The sequence below is a fragment of the Crinia signifera genome, chromosome 3 (genome assembly GCF_055691185.1).
Source record: "Crinia signifera chromosome 3, ASM5569118v1, whole genome shotgun sequence".
NCBI classification, from domain to species: domain Eukaryota; kingdom Metazoa; phylum Chordata; class Amphibia; order Anura; family Myobatrachidae; genus Crinia; species Crinia signifera.
In genome coordinates this window covers 65,568,738-65,585,560 of record NC_139219.1, presented here as the reverse complement: position 1 = coordinate 65,585,560, position 16,823 = coordinate 65,568,738, and the positions used below count along the sequence as shown (strand labels likewise).

Sequence of the window (16,823 nt, the reverse complement as noted above, 5' to 3'; positions counted from 1 at the left end):
GATTTTCTAGGCTAGCCAAAACACATGTCATCCGATAGCCAATTGGAAAAATCCAAACTTGCGATATTTTAGTGATAACAACCGAGTATAACCAAAACTGCACATCTCAACTTATTACATATGTCGGTGTAATGTGGCGTTATTAACAGCGTTGTGACCAGGAAGCTTTAATTGTGGTGGAAATAACTTTTTGAAGTGATCACAAATACAATAATATGTGTGTGTGTGTATATATATATCCTGCCTCCTGGCGAAGTCATCACTGACGAAACGCGTTGTGGCGTTCCTCTTGAGTGACGCAGACTCCTACCTGTGACGCTGCTGACGTCCTTCTGTCCAGTCCCAGCTTCCTGGCTCCACCCGCTTGCTCAAATGTTGCTCAGCCCACCTACATATACAGTAGTGATACCATATACTGTATGTGTAGTTTATTTTAAAAATGAAAATGTAAGGTCTGATGGGACTGTATACTTAATGGCCCTTATTCAGATCTGATCGCAGTAAAAATTTGTTCTCAAAATGGGCAAAACCATGTGCACTGCAGGTGGGGCAGATGTAACATGTGTAGAGAGAGTTAAGGTCCATACACACTGGGCGATTATGCCCATCGTGTATGGACAGCGATGATCGCTGTCATCGCTGGGGGGAAAGTCGCAACACACTAAGCCGTTTATGCCCTTCCCGGCACCAACAGCGGGGGGGGGGAGGATGGCTTTGCATAGCATAGTGTTAGCTGGCAATACAAGCAGATAAGTGGCTTTCCCGGCGATGATGTGGGAGCGCGCAGTAGCACTCACCACTCATCGCCGAGACATACACACTGGGCCGCTTGCTGTTTTGAGTGACTTTCAGCTCAAAGTCGCCCAGTGTGTATGTGCCTTTAGATTTGTGTGAGTTGTTTTGTTTCTGTGCAGGGTGAATACTGGCTGCATGATTTTTACACTGTAATTTAGATTTCAGTTTCAAAACACCCCACCCAAATGTAACTCTCTCTATACATGTTACATCTGCCCCACCTGCAATGCACATGTTTTGCCCATTTTGAGAACAAATTTGTACTGCAATCAGATCTGAATAAGGGCCAATAGATATATTTGTATTTATCTTTTCTTTTCAAAATTTAGCTACATTAATTTGTTTCAGAGGTCTCAAGTGGTGATGTAGTTATCTAGACACATTTACTAAGATGGCAGTTCTATTGAAGATGGGATGTTGTGCATAGCAACCACTCAGATTGTACTTATCACCTAATAGTAGATGAAATGTGATTAGTTGCTATGGGCAATTTCCCATCTTCAATAGAACTCCCGACCAGTAAATGTACCCCTAGGATACTAGATACAATTATGCTCTAATATTGTTCGTGAACTCTAGTGTTGAAGACAACTGTCACTGCATAGTATTATTTATTTATTACCAATTATTTATATAACAGTAATTGGTACTTGTTTCCTAGCACGGCGCCCGTCGTGGGTCACTGAGCCCGAAGCGTGGCGAGCGCACGCATAATACCTGTGAAGTGATGCGCGTCCCCTCGCGGGGCTCGCTGCGCTTGCCACGCTTCGGGCCCGGTGGCTCACGGTGGCTCGCTGCGCTCGCCACACTATATAACGTCAACTCCACGCCAACGTGGATAGTGGGGGTATGAAAGGGTCGGAGGACGCGTACCGCCACCCCTCGTGGGCTTGCTGCGCTCGCCACGTTTGGGTTGGTGTTCATCGTGAGGTGGCGTTAACAATGGGGGGGCATTTGACCCATCAGGGTGGGGATACAATGAAAATTGAGGTCTGGGGGGCATTTAACATTGGGGCCAATGTAAAATCGGGTCTCAGGGACCATTTTACATTGGTTCCAATGTAAAAATCATCGCATGCGATTTGGTTGTATGCGATGCGATCGACGCAATTTTTTAGGACCCGATGGATACAACTTTTATCGCTGGAGCCGTGCTAGGAAACAAGTACCCAGTCATTTATATGGAGCACACTTATTCTGCAAAGAGTACTTAAACAATCACTTCAGTCCCTGCCCCATACCTACCATATAATATCCCTACCACATGCAAACACATTCATTCTAGGGTTCATTTTTGTTGGGAGACAATTTACCTACCAGTATATTTTTGAATTGTGGGAGGAAACCGGAGCACGCAGAGTACACCCACGTGGAGATTATACCAACTCTGCACAGTTGGGGCCGTGGTGGGAATCTAACCCATGACCTCAGTGCTGTGAGGCAGTAACGCTAACCATTACACCGTCCATGCTGTTTAGTATTTCGGCTTGTGTTCAAGCTACAAAGCAATTTTATTATACACATAATAATCATAAAATGCCTGCTACCAAAAGGTGGGATTAGGCAGATGCATTGGCTTAGACTGCCTGAGAGCTGCTAAGAAATGATAAAAACACCAGAATACTGTGGAGAACGGAATTTTAGCAGAGGTCTGATATGTAAGTTGGATGCATAATTGGCACACGTACAGTATGGTGCGAGATAGAGTTGGACACTGGTCCTTTTGATCATATATTGCACTTGCAGCCCCTTCTGAGAGGTGGATCAGTAGTGTTCCGATACATGTGCACTACTGTGCAGTGCAGGCCAAGAACACCTCTGGTCTAGGGTCACATCTATCTTTAAAATGTATCTTTACCATGTATAAAATGTAGGCTTACTCAAGATGTGCACAGTTATGAATGTGAGGATGATGATGATTGCTGTTTTGCTTTATTACTGGTGCCTCTCTATGCACTAAATTCATGCCTGCGTGTATGTACTTGTCCGTGTGCAGAATTGTAGTTTGGAATATGCCAAGTGGTAACTTTTATAATAAACTGTGAATGAGCACTTTAGTGACATATGCCCTAATACGTGTATGCTGTACCTACAGTACACACCGGCTCGGAAATAAATCATTTTGTAACGAACTAAACTAACTTAATTGTTCTCCTTGACATGAGAATATGAGTTGTATGTCTCTGGCTTTCTTTTCTACTTCTTACGGCTCCAGCAGAATGACTTACTTGTACCCTAAAAGCTTTTAAGAAATGGTGCCGTACAGGGCAAAAACAATGCCCCCTTCACTTTTGCATGAATGCTTTCTGTTATTTTCCACACGCCCGGAAGTCATCTATTATGTCCTGCTGACATCTGCGAGGCTTGTTTGTTTATAATGCTTTCAGGGCACTCGGCTAGAATAAAAAAAATAAAAAACTTGTAAAACTTTTTTGTTATTATTAAAGATACAGTAGGCATTGTTATTTTCAGTACCATCATCCTATTGCACAGCAGAGTGGTCTACAATGTACAGTACTGCAACATTGACTGCGTCATCCAATGGGTTTAAATGCCAATGCAATTAATCACCTTCAGACTACGTTGTATAGTTTACCTAGAACCCCTTTAAACAGAGTGGTATCAGTCATTTACCTATTTACTTTGATCCCTATTGCATAAATCCCCATCACAGATACACAAGCTTGTAAGAATACCCCTCCATCTTTTTACATTACCACTCCACTCCATCTCTAAAATAATACAATTCTTTTTAGTGTTTGCTTAAGTGTCCACTTAACATGATGAATTAATTTCGGATTTATTATCCCACACCAGCCAAGAGAATTGATTAGTATGCATGTCCATGTAACATGCAGTTTTTAATTTTGCAACATAATTTAGAGCGTGTTAATAGACATTATAAATAGCCACTTGTATGCTTTGCTTTATCTGTGTTTAAAAATAAGGGTAGAAAACCGAAGCAAATTAACATTATTACAACCCGGATAAAATATTGTTATTTTTGAAATGTGTAACTGCAAATTATTACCTTAAAAATCCAGTAACAATTGGAAAGTCAATTTATCTTGCCAACTCCCGGATGTATTAGAGACAAAAGGAAGAAAATAGAAGATATTTAAATATTAACTATAGAATATCTACAGTTCAACAAATAATATTGTACAGTTCTGTAATCTCTACCTTTACCTGTTGTCATTATTGAAACATTGCCAATATAATTGCATATGTTGTTAGTCTGGACAACGTCAGTGAGTTGGCAGAATGGGCAGTAGCCTAAGGTGGACAACTAGTAGTGAATCCCAATGCTATGAATAGGATAAGATTGCTGAATTTGGCATCAATGCATCTAGGGTGGCCAATCCCAGGATTTTGAGTGTCAGTATAACAGGATTCTGTCCTAAAATTAGCAACATTTGAATCCTGGGGTTGGAGCTTCCAATTTTTTCACTGTTTTTTTTTTAAATGTTAATGCCAGGCAGCACTGACCCTGCAGCATTGGCTGTGCTTGGCATGACATCACATCATAGGTCTGGCTGCACAGCTGCACAGCAGTGTCACAGGCACACACACATTAGCCCAGACAGTCGCTGAGAGGAACAGAGGTAAGGGAGTCGGAAGGTGCCCACACACTAGAAAGATCAGAAGATTTAGCAAAATAAACCACGGGAGCTCGCATCCAATCGATATCGGTAAAAATCGTGACCAGTACTGGGGGGGTGAGGGGTGGGATGGGAAGAGAGAGATAAGGACTGAGTGGGTAGACAGAGATATAAGGAGAGAAATAAGGAATGGGGAATGGGAGAAGAGTATGTAGTGCAGCCACTTAGTGATGCTGCTGCCTGCCAGTGCTACCACCAACTTAATCCGGGGATCCTGGGAATCCTGGGATTGAGTGTTTATCAATCCTGACTACCATGATTGAAAAAAAAATGGCATTGGGTTGACCTCCCTAATTGCAGCTGCAATCAGATTGATGCAGGCCCAGTGACAGGAATGTACAAAGAGTACATCCATCCTGGAACCCTAGGTTTAGAGGGCTCTAGAGGTAGAGGGACATTAAACAGGGAATTGCATGTAATTTCGGTCTACATGCCACAGCCATGTATCTAGCCCCCAAACAAGGAAGCCAACCAGGCTATTTACCTCTCTCCCATGTGGGACCCCACAAACCAGGGTAACACCCCCCCCCCACATGACCCCTAATGTCAACTGGTGCATACAGTGTATGCTCCACAGTAATGGCTGATGCTGCCATTGTGATATCAATGCATGTGCACTGATATACTTGGCAAAAAAGTGATTCTGATTGCTAGCTTTTCTGCCCTACTCCATGCTTCCCTGCTTCTGCAGCCACCAAAGAGCAGAAGGAGTAAGTTATACTAACATCTTCCTGGGTTCAAGTTTAGGGTGCACCATGAGACAGACACCAGGATGTCTATTGAGGTAATGAGGAATGCAGAGGTGATGGTTTGGTGAGGAAAAAATATGTGATCAATGCACTTACATTTCTCACCCTCTGAAATACCCCTCAATCACCACCATACCTCACCCGCAAAAATACACTTACAAAAACCTGTCAAAAAACTGAAGACCAAAAGAAAATTGTAGAACACTTTTGTTTACTAAAGGAAATCGTCTTACCACAGTCCTATACATAGGCCTCACCTACACACAGTCAGGGAGACCAGTCATATTTCTAGTGTGTTCATCGTGTGGCTGCAGCAGTCAGGGCTGCCATCAGAAATTGTGGGGCCCAGGACTGACAAAATAGCAAGCCACCCCCCCACTTTAATGATGATTGCTATTTTTATTACCTTCTTAATCAGATTCACCACACACCAGCAGTCCACCAGGCAGTGCAAGGTTGGACTGGGGCGGCTGTGCTGCACGTCACTGTGCTGCCTGAGCCTGTTAATGTGCAGCAGCTCTTCTCTACAGTGAGTCCAGGCAGGCTCGTGTGTGAGACAGGCCAGAGTACAGAGCCAGCTCCTCATATGTTTCGTGGGGCGTGACATCATTACATCATGCCGCAAGGTGGGGGGCGGTGGCTTCCTGTGTGGAGCAATCTAAGCTTCACGCAGGAGTCTGCGCCGCAATAAATATGTAGCCGCCGTGCTCCGGCCACCCCATGGGGCTTTGTATACAGTATGTTCGGTGGGGCGGGCTGCATATAATAACCGCGGTCCAGTGCCGCAGTAGAATGAGGGGGCAGGAGTGCGGCGGGCTGTGACTCAGCGGCACTGCAGTTTAGACAAGTGAAGGGGTGGGGGTGCTGGGGATAGCACTGCCTGTGCACTACCCTCTGTCAGAGAGGCCCGGCCCAGGACAGTTGTCCCCATAGCACCCCCCTGTCGGTGGCCCTGGCAACAGTCACATGACATAACACAGGAAGTACTTAGAATATGATGCACTGTGTAGGGAGGGCAATATTTTTTAGCATTTTTTCATTCCATTTATTCAGGATTAAATAATTAAATAATATTTTTTTTGAGTTGGTGAAAAAAAGTATTTCACTCAAACTTTTTACACCCATTCCCATGGGCTAAAATAACATCATGCCATGCCCCCCCCCCCCCCACCAACCAGCCAACTCACCCTCCTCCTATCCAGAGAGTCCAATCAGAGCCGCAGCAGGAGTACTCCCGTCACAGCATTCATGTCCCAAATAGTCCCATTTCCCAGCAGCAGTGATAATGAGCCCTCTCGGCTGCAGAACAGGTGCCATCACTGCAGTTCTCCACAGCTGATGGGGCTGGCCAGGTGGGGTTGTGCAGCATGATCACATACACATGTCATAATTTACTTTGCGAGCACTATTTACTTTGCGAGCATATTTTACTTTGCGCGCGGGGGGTGTCTGTGGGAGCCCCCGCCGGAAGAAATGTAAATCAGCACCCCTGATGCCTGAGACACATTACCCCTTTCATGCTCATTAGCAGGGGTCTTATACTCTTTACCTGGGGGTTTATGCTGCTCAAGCCTCCCTTTCTGTGGCCCCAACAATCAATGCCACCATGCTGGCTGCTGGCAACCCAGCACTTCTGGCATTTCCAGTATCATGGTGTGGAAATCAGATGCTAGAGGTCCAGTAGGATATGTGGAGCAGAGGTATCCAGGCTACTGAAAGGGCACTGTTGGAGCAATGGAAGGCAGCCATGGTGACCATCTCATGGGTGCCTTGCACCCTAGGTAACGGTCCTGGTCACACCACTCTAGTTATGTCCCTACACTTAAGCTGTGCTATTATGAATTATAATCACACCTTAAATTAATTTATTTGGGGAAACCAATATAGAAAACAAGTTACCATATAACCAATATATAACAGTAACAGACATTCTTATACACATGGAGGTCTGTCGTTACAGTATATTATGTTCCAGCTCTTAAAAATACACATACTTTTATGTAACTTCTTAACCAATGTATACCCCACCCCAGCTTATTAAATATACTTTTCAAGCCTATTATCTTAATTAAACAACTTACTTTGAAAGGCTCAATCTGTAATATGTAATGCTTATTATGGAACAAAGATTTATGGTTTTTAAACACTTAAAGGAAAAAAGAAAAACTGCTGCTTTGTGGATTGCTCCATTTCTATATTTTATTAAGTATCCATTTGTTTCAAGGAATCCTAGAACCGTTTTGGATTTTCTCTCTAAAATTTACATTTCAAATGTCTGATATTCTGCTGAACAAACGATAGACATATATATATTTAATATATCATCCTCGACATCTGCAGATTACAATTTGCATTTAAAAATTGGCTTAATTCGGCCCAGTGTTTACTACTGTCAATTCTTTTTCTTAGCTCCGATGGTTTAATGAAATCCTACAGGTCAATGCTTAGTCCTTAAACGAGTTCCTCTAAACCTACGTTTCCCTGTTCTTGTATGGCTTATTATGATGTATTCTGAGAGCAGAGAAAAAAAAAAAAGAAAAAAGAACTGCTCACATTAATTATGTCTTTGTTAAATATGGATATCTACTCCCAGTTAGTTAAACATTTTCAAATAAAATTAACAGAGAGAAACTCTGAGGCCAGCTTTAGGTTCCTTATCTAGAAATTTTTCTTTCAGTAAAAGAATGCTCCTCTGTGAGTACGCATTATCTAATATATTCAGCCCTCACTCGCTGTTTCTTTTCCCAGATGAAGATGGACCTAATTGAGGTGGCGCTTTCATGTTTGTAGAGCTCTTGAGCATCTCATACAAACGCATCTAGAGGCTTCTCATTTGTCTGGAGTATGTTTTAGATGTCTAAATATTATTTACTTTAAACTCTAAATCAAAAGGTAATGTAATTATTGTATATGAAACACGCTGCGGTAAGGGCATTTGTTTACTGTTTTCACTTTGTTATAATTTAGTTGTACTTTTGTTGTTTAGCCCTCTTTGCCTCGCCTAGACTTTCTTGGCATTTTTTTTATCAGTTTAGGAGAAACACCTTCTTATTTTGGTATTCGGCTGATAGATAGACAGTGGGGTATATTCAATGCATGTCGAAACTGCTGTCTTGCCGAAAAGATGGCAGTTTTTGACATGAGTAGATTGGAAGGGGTTCTGATCTATTCAATGCTAGCTATTTTTTTTAAGCAGGTCGAAAGGTTTTGTCTGTGTTTCCGTCAATCGCAATCGACATAAAAAAATGCCAGGTGGAGGCAGGGAGGACAGTGCCAGGTGAGCAGCAGAAGCTTAAAAAAATATTCACTAGGAATAATCAGGCGCTTTGACAATGAGCTGATCCTGCAATGTAAGCAGCTGCCTGGGTGTGAGGGTAGTCACTCCCCACTGGTAGAAAGAAAAAAGTACTCGCACAAGGCGTGTCTAGGCAGCGCTTATATCAATGAATGAACCAAATTGTTTATAAAGGTATACATTTTACTGTTTAAAATGTAAGCAGAAGCTTACACGGCACCGTCTTCCTGTCCGATGCCACCCGCACCCTCCTGCTGCCTACCGTACCCACCCACTGCTGGGTGAGAGCAGCTCACACAGCCCCGTGCAGGCTCCATCCTGGCTCCCGCTGCCTCCTGCCACAGCGCTCACCCGGGCCCTGTGCCGACCGGGTGCGTATCATTCAGCTGCCAAATCCGACATCTGGATTTGGCCGCTGCATTGAATAATGGATGCCGGATTCATTCCGGCAAAAGAATTTCGGAATGGATCCAGCATCAATTGAATATATACCAATGGGTAGGTCAACAGTTAATATGCCAACACTGACTGGTTGACATGCATAAGATCAACAGGTATGAAAGATTGACAGATGAGATTGACAGTGCTCAATGTTGACAGGTACAAAAGCTAAACAGGTGCAAATGCTCAACAAGTTTTTGTAACACTTGATTGATTTACTAACCACGTGGACTATGGAAACCTGTGGCGAGTGCCAGAAGCTTAGAAAGTAAAGCACCCCCCCCCCCCCCCCCATGGGTTTCTACTGATGGTGGTAACATATTAACAAACATACAACATTTAAGCCCTAAAGCTCTAACTACTGTATTTATGTGTGTTGACCATTACTGTCTTGTTTTGACCCTGTCAGCCTTTTGAACTTTGACCTTAACCTCTGTTGACCTTCCGCCTTTCAATATTTTGTACCTCTAGACCTACTTGTCGGCCTAATGCATTTTGACCATTTGGTGTCGAACCTTTTTACTGACAACCTAAATACTGTAGATCTTCTATACCACACCATGAATGTCTCTATTCTGGTGTTTTACATACAATTATTATGGCAAGTTCAATTCTGCTGAACCCCCTTGCTGGACGTCTGTGCTGATGGGCGTATAGCGGAGCTGTTCAGTTGTTGCTCCGATCAGTTGACCATTAGCATTTTACACGGCTGTATGCACCGGGTTTCGCCATGCAAAGTTGCCATAAACTGCTATAGACTGATAGAGAATAAACAATATTTAATTTATCCAGAGTTGCCGGGATGAAATTTGGGCTTGAATATAGCAACTTCTTGGATCCCCACATGCAGCCTTCCATTGGACTAACTGTCAATTGCTGGTGCTGGCCACATCAAATGCATAGAACAGACTGAAGCCTACACTTGTGGTAGTATACAGATTTTTTATACCATTTAGTATACACCTATTATCTGCTTTCATTTAAAAAAGAGCTGTCATTGAGTAAACTGTCTGCTTTTGATAAATTCCCTCCTACTGCTGAACACACACACACACACACCATCTACTGACCACATTTTGTATCAAGGACCACGGAAAGTTCTACTGGGCACCGATACTGGGTGGGGAACATGACAAGTAGAGGGTATGGCAAAGCCCTGGTTAATGCCTTTTGCCAATGCAAACATGAGTTCATGAACTTTGGACACGCCTTCTGCACATTGGTACTCCAGAAATCATCTTCTCCAGCTTTCTTCTGTAGTAAAAGTGATAATTTCTAACCCCTATCAGGGCCATCGAGAGCTGCATCAGCCCCAGGTTATGGAGGTATATCCATGTCAGGGGGCATAGTCATGTGTCCTCCCAAAACATATTTTTGAAAGGGTACTATGTTCCTCAGTCATGCGTTTGGTACAGGGAGTAAATTTGTCAGCCTAAGTCAGGCAGATTCATGGTATGATAAATGCAATCGCCACACGTATCACTAGCAGCGAGAGAGAGAGGAGACCGCTCATGTTTAGCGGTAACAGCATCATTGAACCCTCCACAGCCCATCACGCAGCAGTACATAAGGCACATTAAGGGGGTGATTCTAACATAATTGGTTTACATGGGGGACCGATGTTTTGTGTCTGCGCATGCGCAGGCACATTTCTGCACATGAGCAGATGCAGGGTGCAAGCTCGCACCTAGCACATGCTAATGCATTGCCTTTTATGGGCGCTCCCATTAAAATGCATGGCGTTCCCATGAAAAAAGGCCGGTGGCGTGGGTGCGGGGGGCGGGCAGCTGATGTCAGCGGATGTCAGCTGCCCACCTGCTTCCCGCAGAGGGAGCTCGCAGATCAGAGACACCATAGTGGTGTCTCTGATCTTCGTGCACTGCAGTAAATTAAGGTCCCTTCATACAAAAAGAAACAAAACAAAGATTATTTTTGAAATGCATAAAGCTATTTTTGAAATGCATAAAATGAAATTGCCTTTCAGTGGTCATGGCACACAGAAAGAAATGAAGCATTGAAAAAATGTCATCACTAAGATGTTTATTATTTTTATTGTTAGAAAAAAATCAATTTTTTTACATTTCCACAGTAACAATTCAAAAATAAAGTAAATGGTTTGAGTAATACATGCAATCAGAAGGTTATTCTGTTCTTAAAAAATGTTGTGCTCGATTTACTGACTAAATAATATATTCCACACCCAAGTGCCTGCAAATAACTGGTTTTAATGAGCACTTACCATGTTAAAGAGAAAAGTTGGTTGATTGTGACCATGAGAAGTAAATAGCTAATGTGGCATGAAGGTAACTATTTCCCAATGTCCTTAAATGACCTCAAACGTTGTGAAACAAGGATGGAAATCTAATAGCGCTACTTTATTTAATTCATTAATTCAGTCTTGGGGTATTTTGCATTCAAGTTCTCACAGTTATATTTAAAAGCCATAGACATTATCCGGCGCTGGTAACTAAGGGCTTGTTTCAGACCTGTTCGCTAGGCCGAATATACTCTCAGCCTAGTGAACAGGTCTGTGCCGTCCGCCGTAAATATGTTCAACATGGTCAGAAGGTCGATGCAAGAAATAGGTTGATATGGCAATGGTCTACAAGTGAAAAAGTTGACATGTGGGTTTCATGTTCTTTTAAAATATATTTGTGGACTTTTTTTATACATCCACATGGACTCGGAGGGGTTTATTTACTAAGATGGGGGTTCTATTGAACATAGGATGTTGCCCATATAAACCAATCAGAATCTACTACTTACTTCTAGAAGATAATAGATAGAATCTGATTGGTTGCCCATAGCAACATACCATCCTGAGTAGAACTCCCATGTTAGTAAAAAAAAAACGTGAATGGGCACTTTAAAATGTGCTGAACACAAAGGCAGCGGATTGCAGTGGTCTCTGACCATCTACATCACTTCTAGAATTGCGCCCCAGCAAGCCATGCGGCTGGCATTCTGGAGTGCATGCTCTGGGCAAGCACAATTTCCTAATTGTGACCTATTACTGCCAATTTCCCTTAATGTTCACCACTAGCGCTATATGATGTAATACTGGTACACATAGTGAACCTACAGTAGAACCTGAGGCTCCCTTGCTGGTACCAAGCAGTCAGTTCCATTGGGATGTGGTTATTAGGTTGGCACCGGCTAGGTCGATAGTCAAAAGGTTGACCACTGTTTCGACATAAACATAAAAAAGTGGAAAACTCATGTCGACCTTTTCCTATATCGACCTTTTTTCATGACAACATTTTGCTTGTGCCTACCTTTTGACCATTTTCTTTTTTGACCTCTTGTCTGCCGACCTAGACACTGTTGAGCAGTAACGACCCATACACATTCCATTTGAACCACTTCCATCATTAGCAAGAAACTACTGTATATATCAGTTTTGCAGTTGACTACATATAAAATCTCACAGTGCAGAAAGGGGGTTATTTACTAAGGTGGGAGTTCTATTAAAGATGGATTGTTGCTATGGGCAACCAATCGTAATCTACTTCTTGTTTATGTAGCCCATTCTTGTTGATAATAGATCCAATCTGATTTGTTGCGCATAGCAACATCCCTTCTGAAGGTGACCTATAGGAGTCATGAGAGCAAATGTTACTGAACCTGTGAGTTGCCTTTACTGATCATATACGAGGGTGGATCAACAAGTACCTGTGTTTGAAGACAGGTGGCGTTGCAGAGGAAAGTTGGTAATACTGTCGTGTACTACCATCTTTCAAACAACTCCATACCAAATTTCAGATTGATTTAAAGGTATTATTTTTTTTTTCCACCACGACAATTCACCAGCTCCCTCATCTGGAATTGTTGCCACCAAATTGCATGAATTGCGCTATGAATTGTTGCTGCATCCACCGTACTTGCCCAACTTGGCTCCCTGTGACTTCTTTCTGTTCCCTAAAGGAAAAAAGAGGTGGAGCGCTGGAAACGGATCAATTGGATATTACAAAATTAATTTATTAAGAAAGAATTAAAATTAATTATTAATAAAAAAAAAGACATCAATGACATTAATAGTAATGTATGTATAAAAATTAGGACATGGAAGGATTATACTTATGTCTCTGGAATACTGCTGATATTATCCCATATGGATAATGGGCTCCTTGATCCAATGGATATGTACCCTGTGGAGATGGTGGAAGCAGATTGCCGTCCTGGAATGCAAAAATGACGCTGGAGGATGGTCTTATTCCCAAATTGATGTGGGGTCCTCACAATATTGCGAAAATTGTAATCCACAGTGGGTTAACTCACGCTGGAGGATGATCTGATTCCTGGGTGCAGGAAAAGTCCTCACAATGTATGCGGAAATAGGGGTCCACAGTGGATGAAAGTAGAAGTCCCAAACAAAGGGGGAGGCAGTCCGAAGTTTGGAGGCAATGGGGGGGGGGGGGGTCCAAGGGTGGGCAAGGAGTAAAAAGCAGCAGTGTACAGAGGTCCTTCGGAGTCCAAGTTAAAAGTAGCAAGTGCTGCCTTGCTACTTGCTACTTTTAACTTGGACTCTGAAGGACCTCTGTACACTGCTGCTTTTTACTCCTTGCCCACCCTTGGACCCCCCCCCCCCCCATTGCCTCCACACTCTGGACTGCCTCCCCCTTTGTTTGGGACTTCTACTTTCATCCACTGTGGACCCCTATTTCCGCATACATTGTGAGGACTTTTCCTGCACCCAGGAATCAGATCATCCTCCAGCGTGAGTTAACCCACTGTGGATTACAAATTTCGCAATATTGTGAGGACCCCACATCAATTTGGGAATAAGACCATCCTCCAGCGTCATTTTTGCATTCCAAGACGGCAATCTGCTTTCACCATCTCCACAGGGTACATATCCATTGGATCAAGGAGCCCATTATCCATATGGGATAATATCAGCAGTATTCCAGAGACATAAGTATAATCCTTCCATGTCCTAATTTTTATACATACATTACTATTAATGTTATTGATGTCTTTTTTTATTAATAATTCATTTTAATTCTTTCTTAATAAATTAATTTTGTAATATCCAATTGATCTGTTTCCAGCACTCCACCTCTTTTTTCCTTTCTTCACCCCCACTGTAGAGGGTTGACACCCCTCAAGTTGGAGCAGCTTGACACAACACCCCACAGGGCGCCTGTTCCTACTCTGAGTACCCCATCTCGAGTATACCACTTTTTCCTTCTTCTTTCTGTTCCCTAACCTGAAAACATGACTCGCAGGGAAAAAAAATATCATAGCGCAATTCATGCAATTTGGCCACAACAATTCCAGATGAGGTAGCTGGTGTATTGTCGTGGTGGAAAAAAAAACATCAACCTATGAATCAATGTGAAATTTAGTATGGTGTGGTTTGAAAGATGGTAATTCATGATAGTAATGGCAACTTTACTCTACAACGCCACCTGTCTACAAACACAGGTACTTATTGATCCACCCTCGTATATTTATGCTGTTGTGATATACTACAATGAATATGGCTGTGCTACTCATTAACTAGAAGTTGTATAATAAAACAAAATAATGACATTGGGTTGTTATACAGCGTGCAATAGCTACGTTTATATAGTGAAATAATTACCATTTCAACAAAAAAAAAAAAGTTTATAATTATTGTTCCATATATGATCTTATGGGTTAAGGAAAGCAATTAATTATTTTTGAATTGAAGGCTGGCAATCATTTTAAATGAATGTGGAAAGATGTAAGGACATAATCCTTTTATTGGCAGACACAAGTAGGATCATCGTCTTTATTAAGTAGCTGCATAATGTTCTCAATGAGTTTAAGTGCACATACCAAATTCCCAAAATAAGTATTCTGACTGGAATTTACAAGGATTGAGACATTGCTTGCTCCTCCAAAGGTTCCCTGACTAACTTCAAACAGAAGCGGACTGAAGAACGGTTCTGAGGTTTCCTTATTTGCTCAATGTAGAGAGTTATGTTTAAACAGATACTGTAAGTTCCACTCACTCCCTGCTGTTTCTGCATTGTCTGGAAACATTGATATGACGTCCTGTCTCCTGTGCATGTGCTTGAACACCATTAGTGAAACCAGGTTCAAGAAGGTTGGTATACTGTACATAATCCAAGTTCAGATTTAAAGTGGAGGATTGTAAAGTTATACAACCAATGATTTATTGGACAGGCACAACCAATACTTAACAGTTTCCTGATATTGGTGGGGGGCACTAAGCCACAAAGGCTGATTCATCCCTCTTTATAGGCAGGCTTACAAGGTTGAAGGTCAGAGCTCCTATTTATTTATATTAGTCCTAAACAGGGCTTAAAGTGGTCCTGGAGGGGTGGTGGAACTCCCTTTCCCCTAACACCGCAATCCCCCCCCCCCACCTCATTAGGTAGAGCCTAGACCAGTGCCAGGGAATTTGTGCCCTACCACCCAGAAAGGCATAATGTCCCATAAAGAAGGGGTGTGGTCACACAATAGTATCTCCAATAAAAATTACAACGCACAGTAGCATAACCATATACACATTACACACCAATAATCACACAGTAGTGCCCTTTACACACATAATGTACACAGTTGTGCTGCTTATACACTCCAGCAGCTCACTGTCCATGTCCCTCAGAAGCTAAATGCCCTGTGTCACTCCAGTAGCTCACTGTCCATGGCATGACATCACTTACGCCGTGCAAGAAGCCACCACTGGGACAGGCTTTTCTGTTGAAATTACTGTTCAGGGCTGTGGTAGTGGTGGAACTCAGTTCCCCCTACCATTAGAAGTGGTGGAACTCAGTTCCACCCGTTCCCCCTCACTTTAAGCCCTGGTCCTAAATGCTGTATTAACCGTACAGGGTCAAATATTGGAATAATTTACAGAATTAAAGTCTGTGCATCCAACATAAGTATGGCATTAAGCAATGTTATTTAAGCAATAAAAATGTTTATTAATGTTTAAAATTAACAATTATCTATCTATCTATCTATCTCTATCTCTCTCTCTCTCTCTCTCTCTCTCTCTCTCTATCTATATATATATATATATATATATATATATATATATATATATATATATACACTAACGTTCAAAAGTTTGGGATTCCTAGTCTCAGACAGTTTTGTGTTTTGCATAAAAACTGAATTTTATTTATCAAATGAGTTGCAAAATGAATAGAACATATAGTCAAGACATTGGCAAGGTTAGAAATAATAATTTGTTTCAAATAATAATTTTGCCTTTTAAACTTTGCTTTTGTCAAAGAATGCTCCTTCTCTCATTGCAGAGTTTTGGCCTTCTAGCTGTTTATTTGTTGAAGTAATCTGAAGAAATTTCACCTCACGCTTCCTGAAGCACTTCCTATAAGTTAGATTGGCTTGATGGGCACTTCTTGCGTACCATACGTTCAAGCTGCTCCCACATCAGCTCAATGGGGTTGAGATCTGGAGACTGCGCTGGCCACTCCATTACAGATAGAATACCAGCTGCCTCCTTCTTCCCCAAATAGTTCTTGCTTAATTTGGAGGTGTGCTTTGGGTCATTGTCCAGTTGTAGGAGGAATGGCATTGAAAAATGGAGTGATAGCCTTCCATATTCAAAATCCCTATTACCTTGTATAAATATCCCACTTAACCAGCACCAAAGCAGTCCCAGACCATCACATTACTTCCACCATGCTTGACAAATGGCATCAGGCACCTTCCAGCGACCTTTCACTTGTTCTGCATCTCATAAATGTTTTACTTTGTGATCCAAACACCTCAAACTTCAATTCATCTGGCCATAACACTTTGTTCCAACCGTCATCTGTCCAATGTCTGTGTTATTTTGCGCATACTGTATAAATATTTTCCTTTTATTGGCCAGGCTTTTTTTGCCACTCTGCCTAGAAGGCCAGCATTCTGGAGTCA

The 16,823-nt window shown here is 42.2% G+C and overlaps 1 long non-coding RNA gene across 1 annotated transcript in view; it reads right to left on the bottom strand.

The window, feature by feature from the left end:
- Positions 1 to 2,775: 2,775 nt before the first annotated feature.
- Positions 2,776 to 16,823, bottom strand: part of LOC146062505 (uncharacterized) — a 56,094-nt gene continuing 42,046 nt past the window's right edge. The window contains exon 3 of the long non-coding RNA XR_014471363.1: positions 2,776 to 3,191. This is a non-coding gene — a long non-coding RNA (uncharacterized LOC146062505). The remainder of the gene's footprint in view (positions 3,192 to 16,823) is intronic.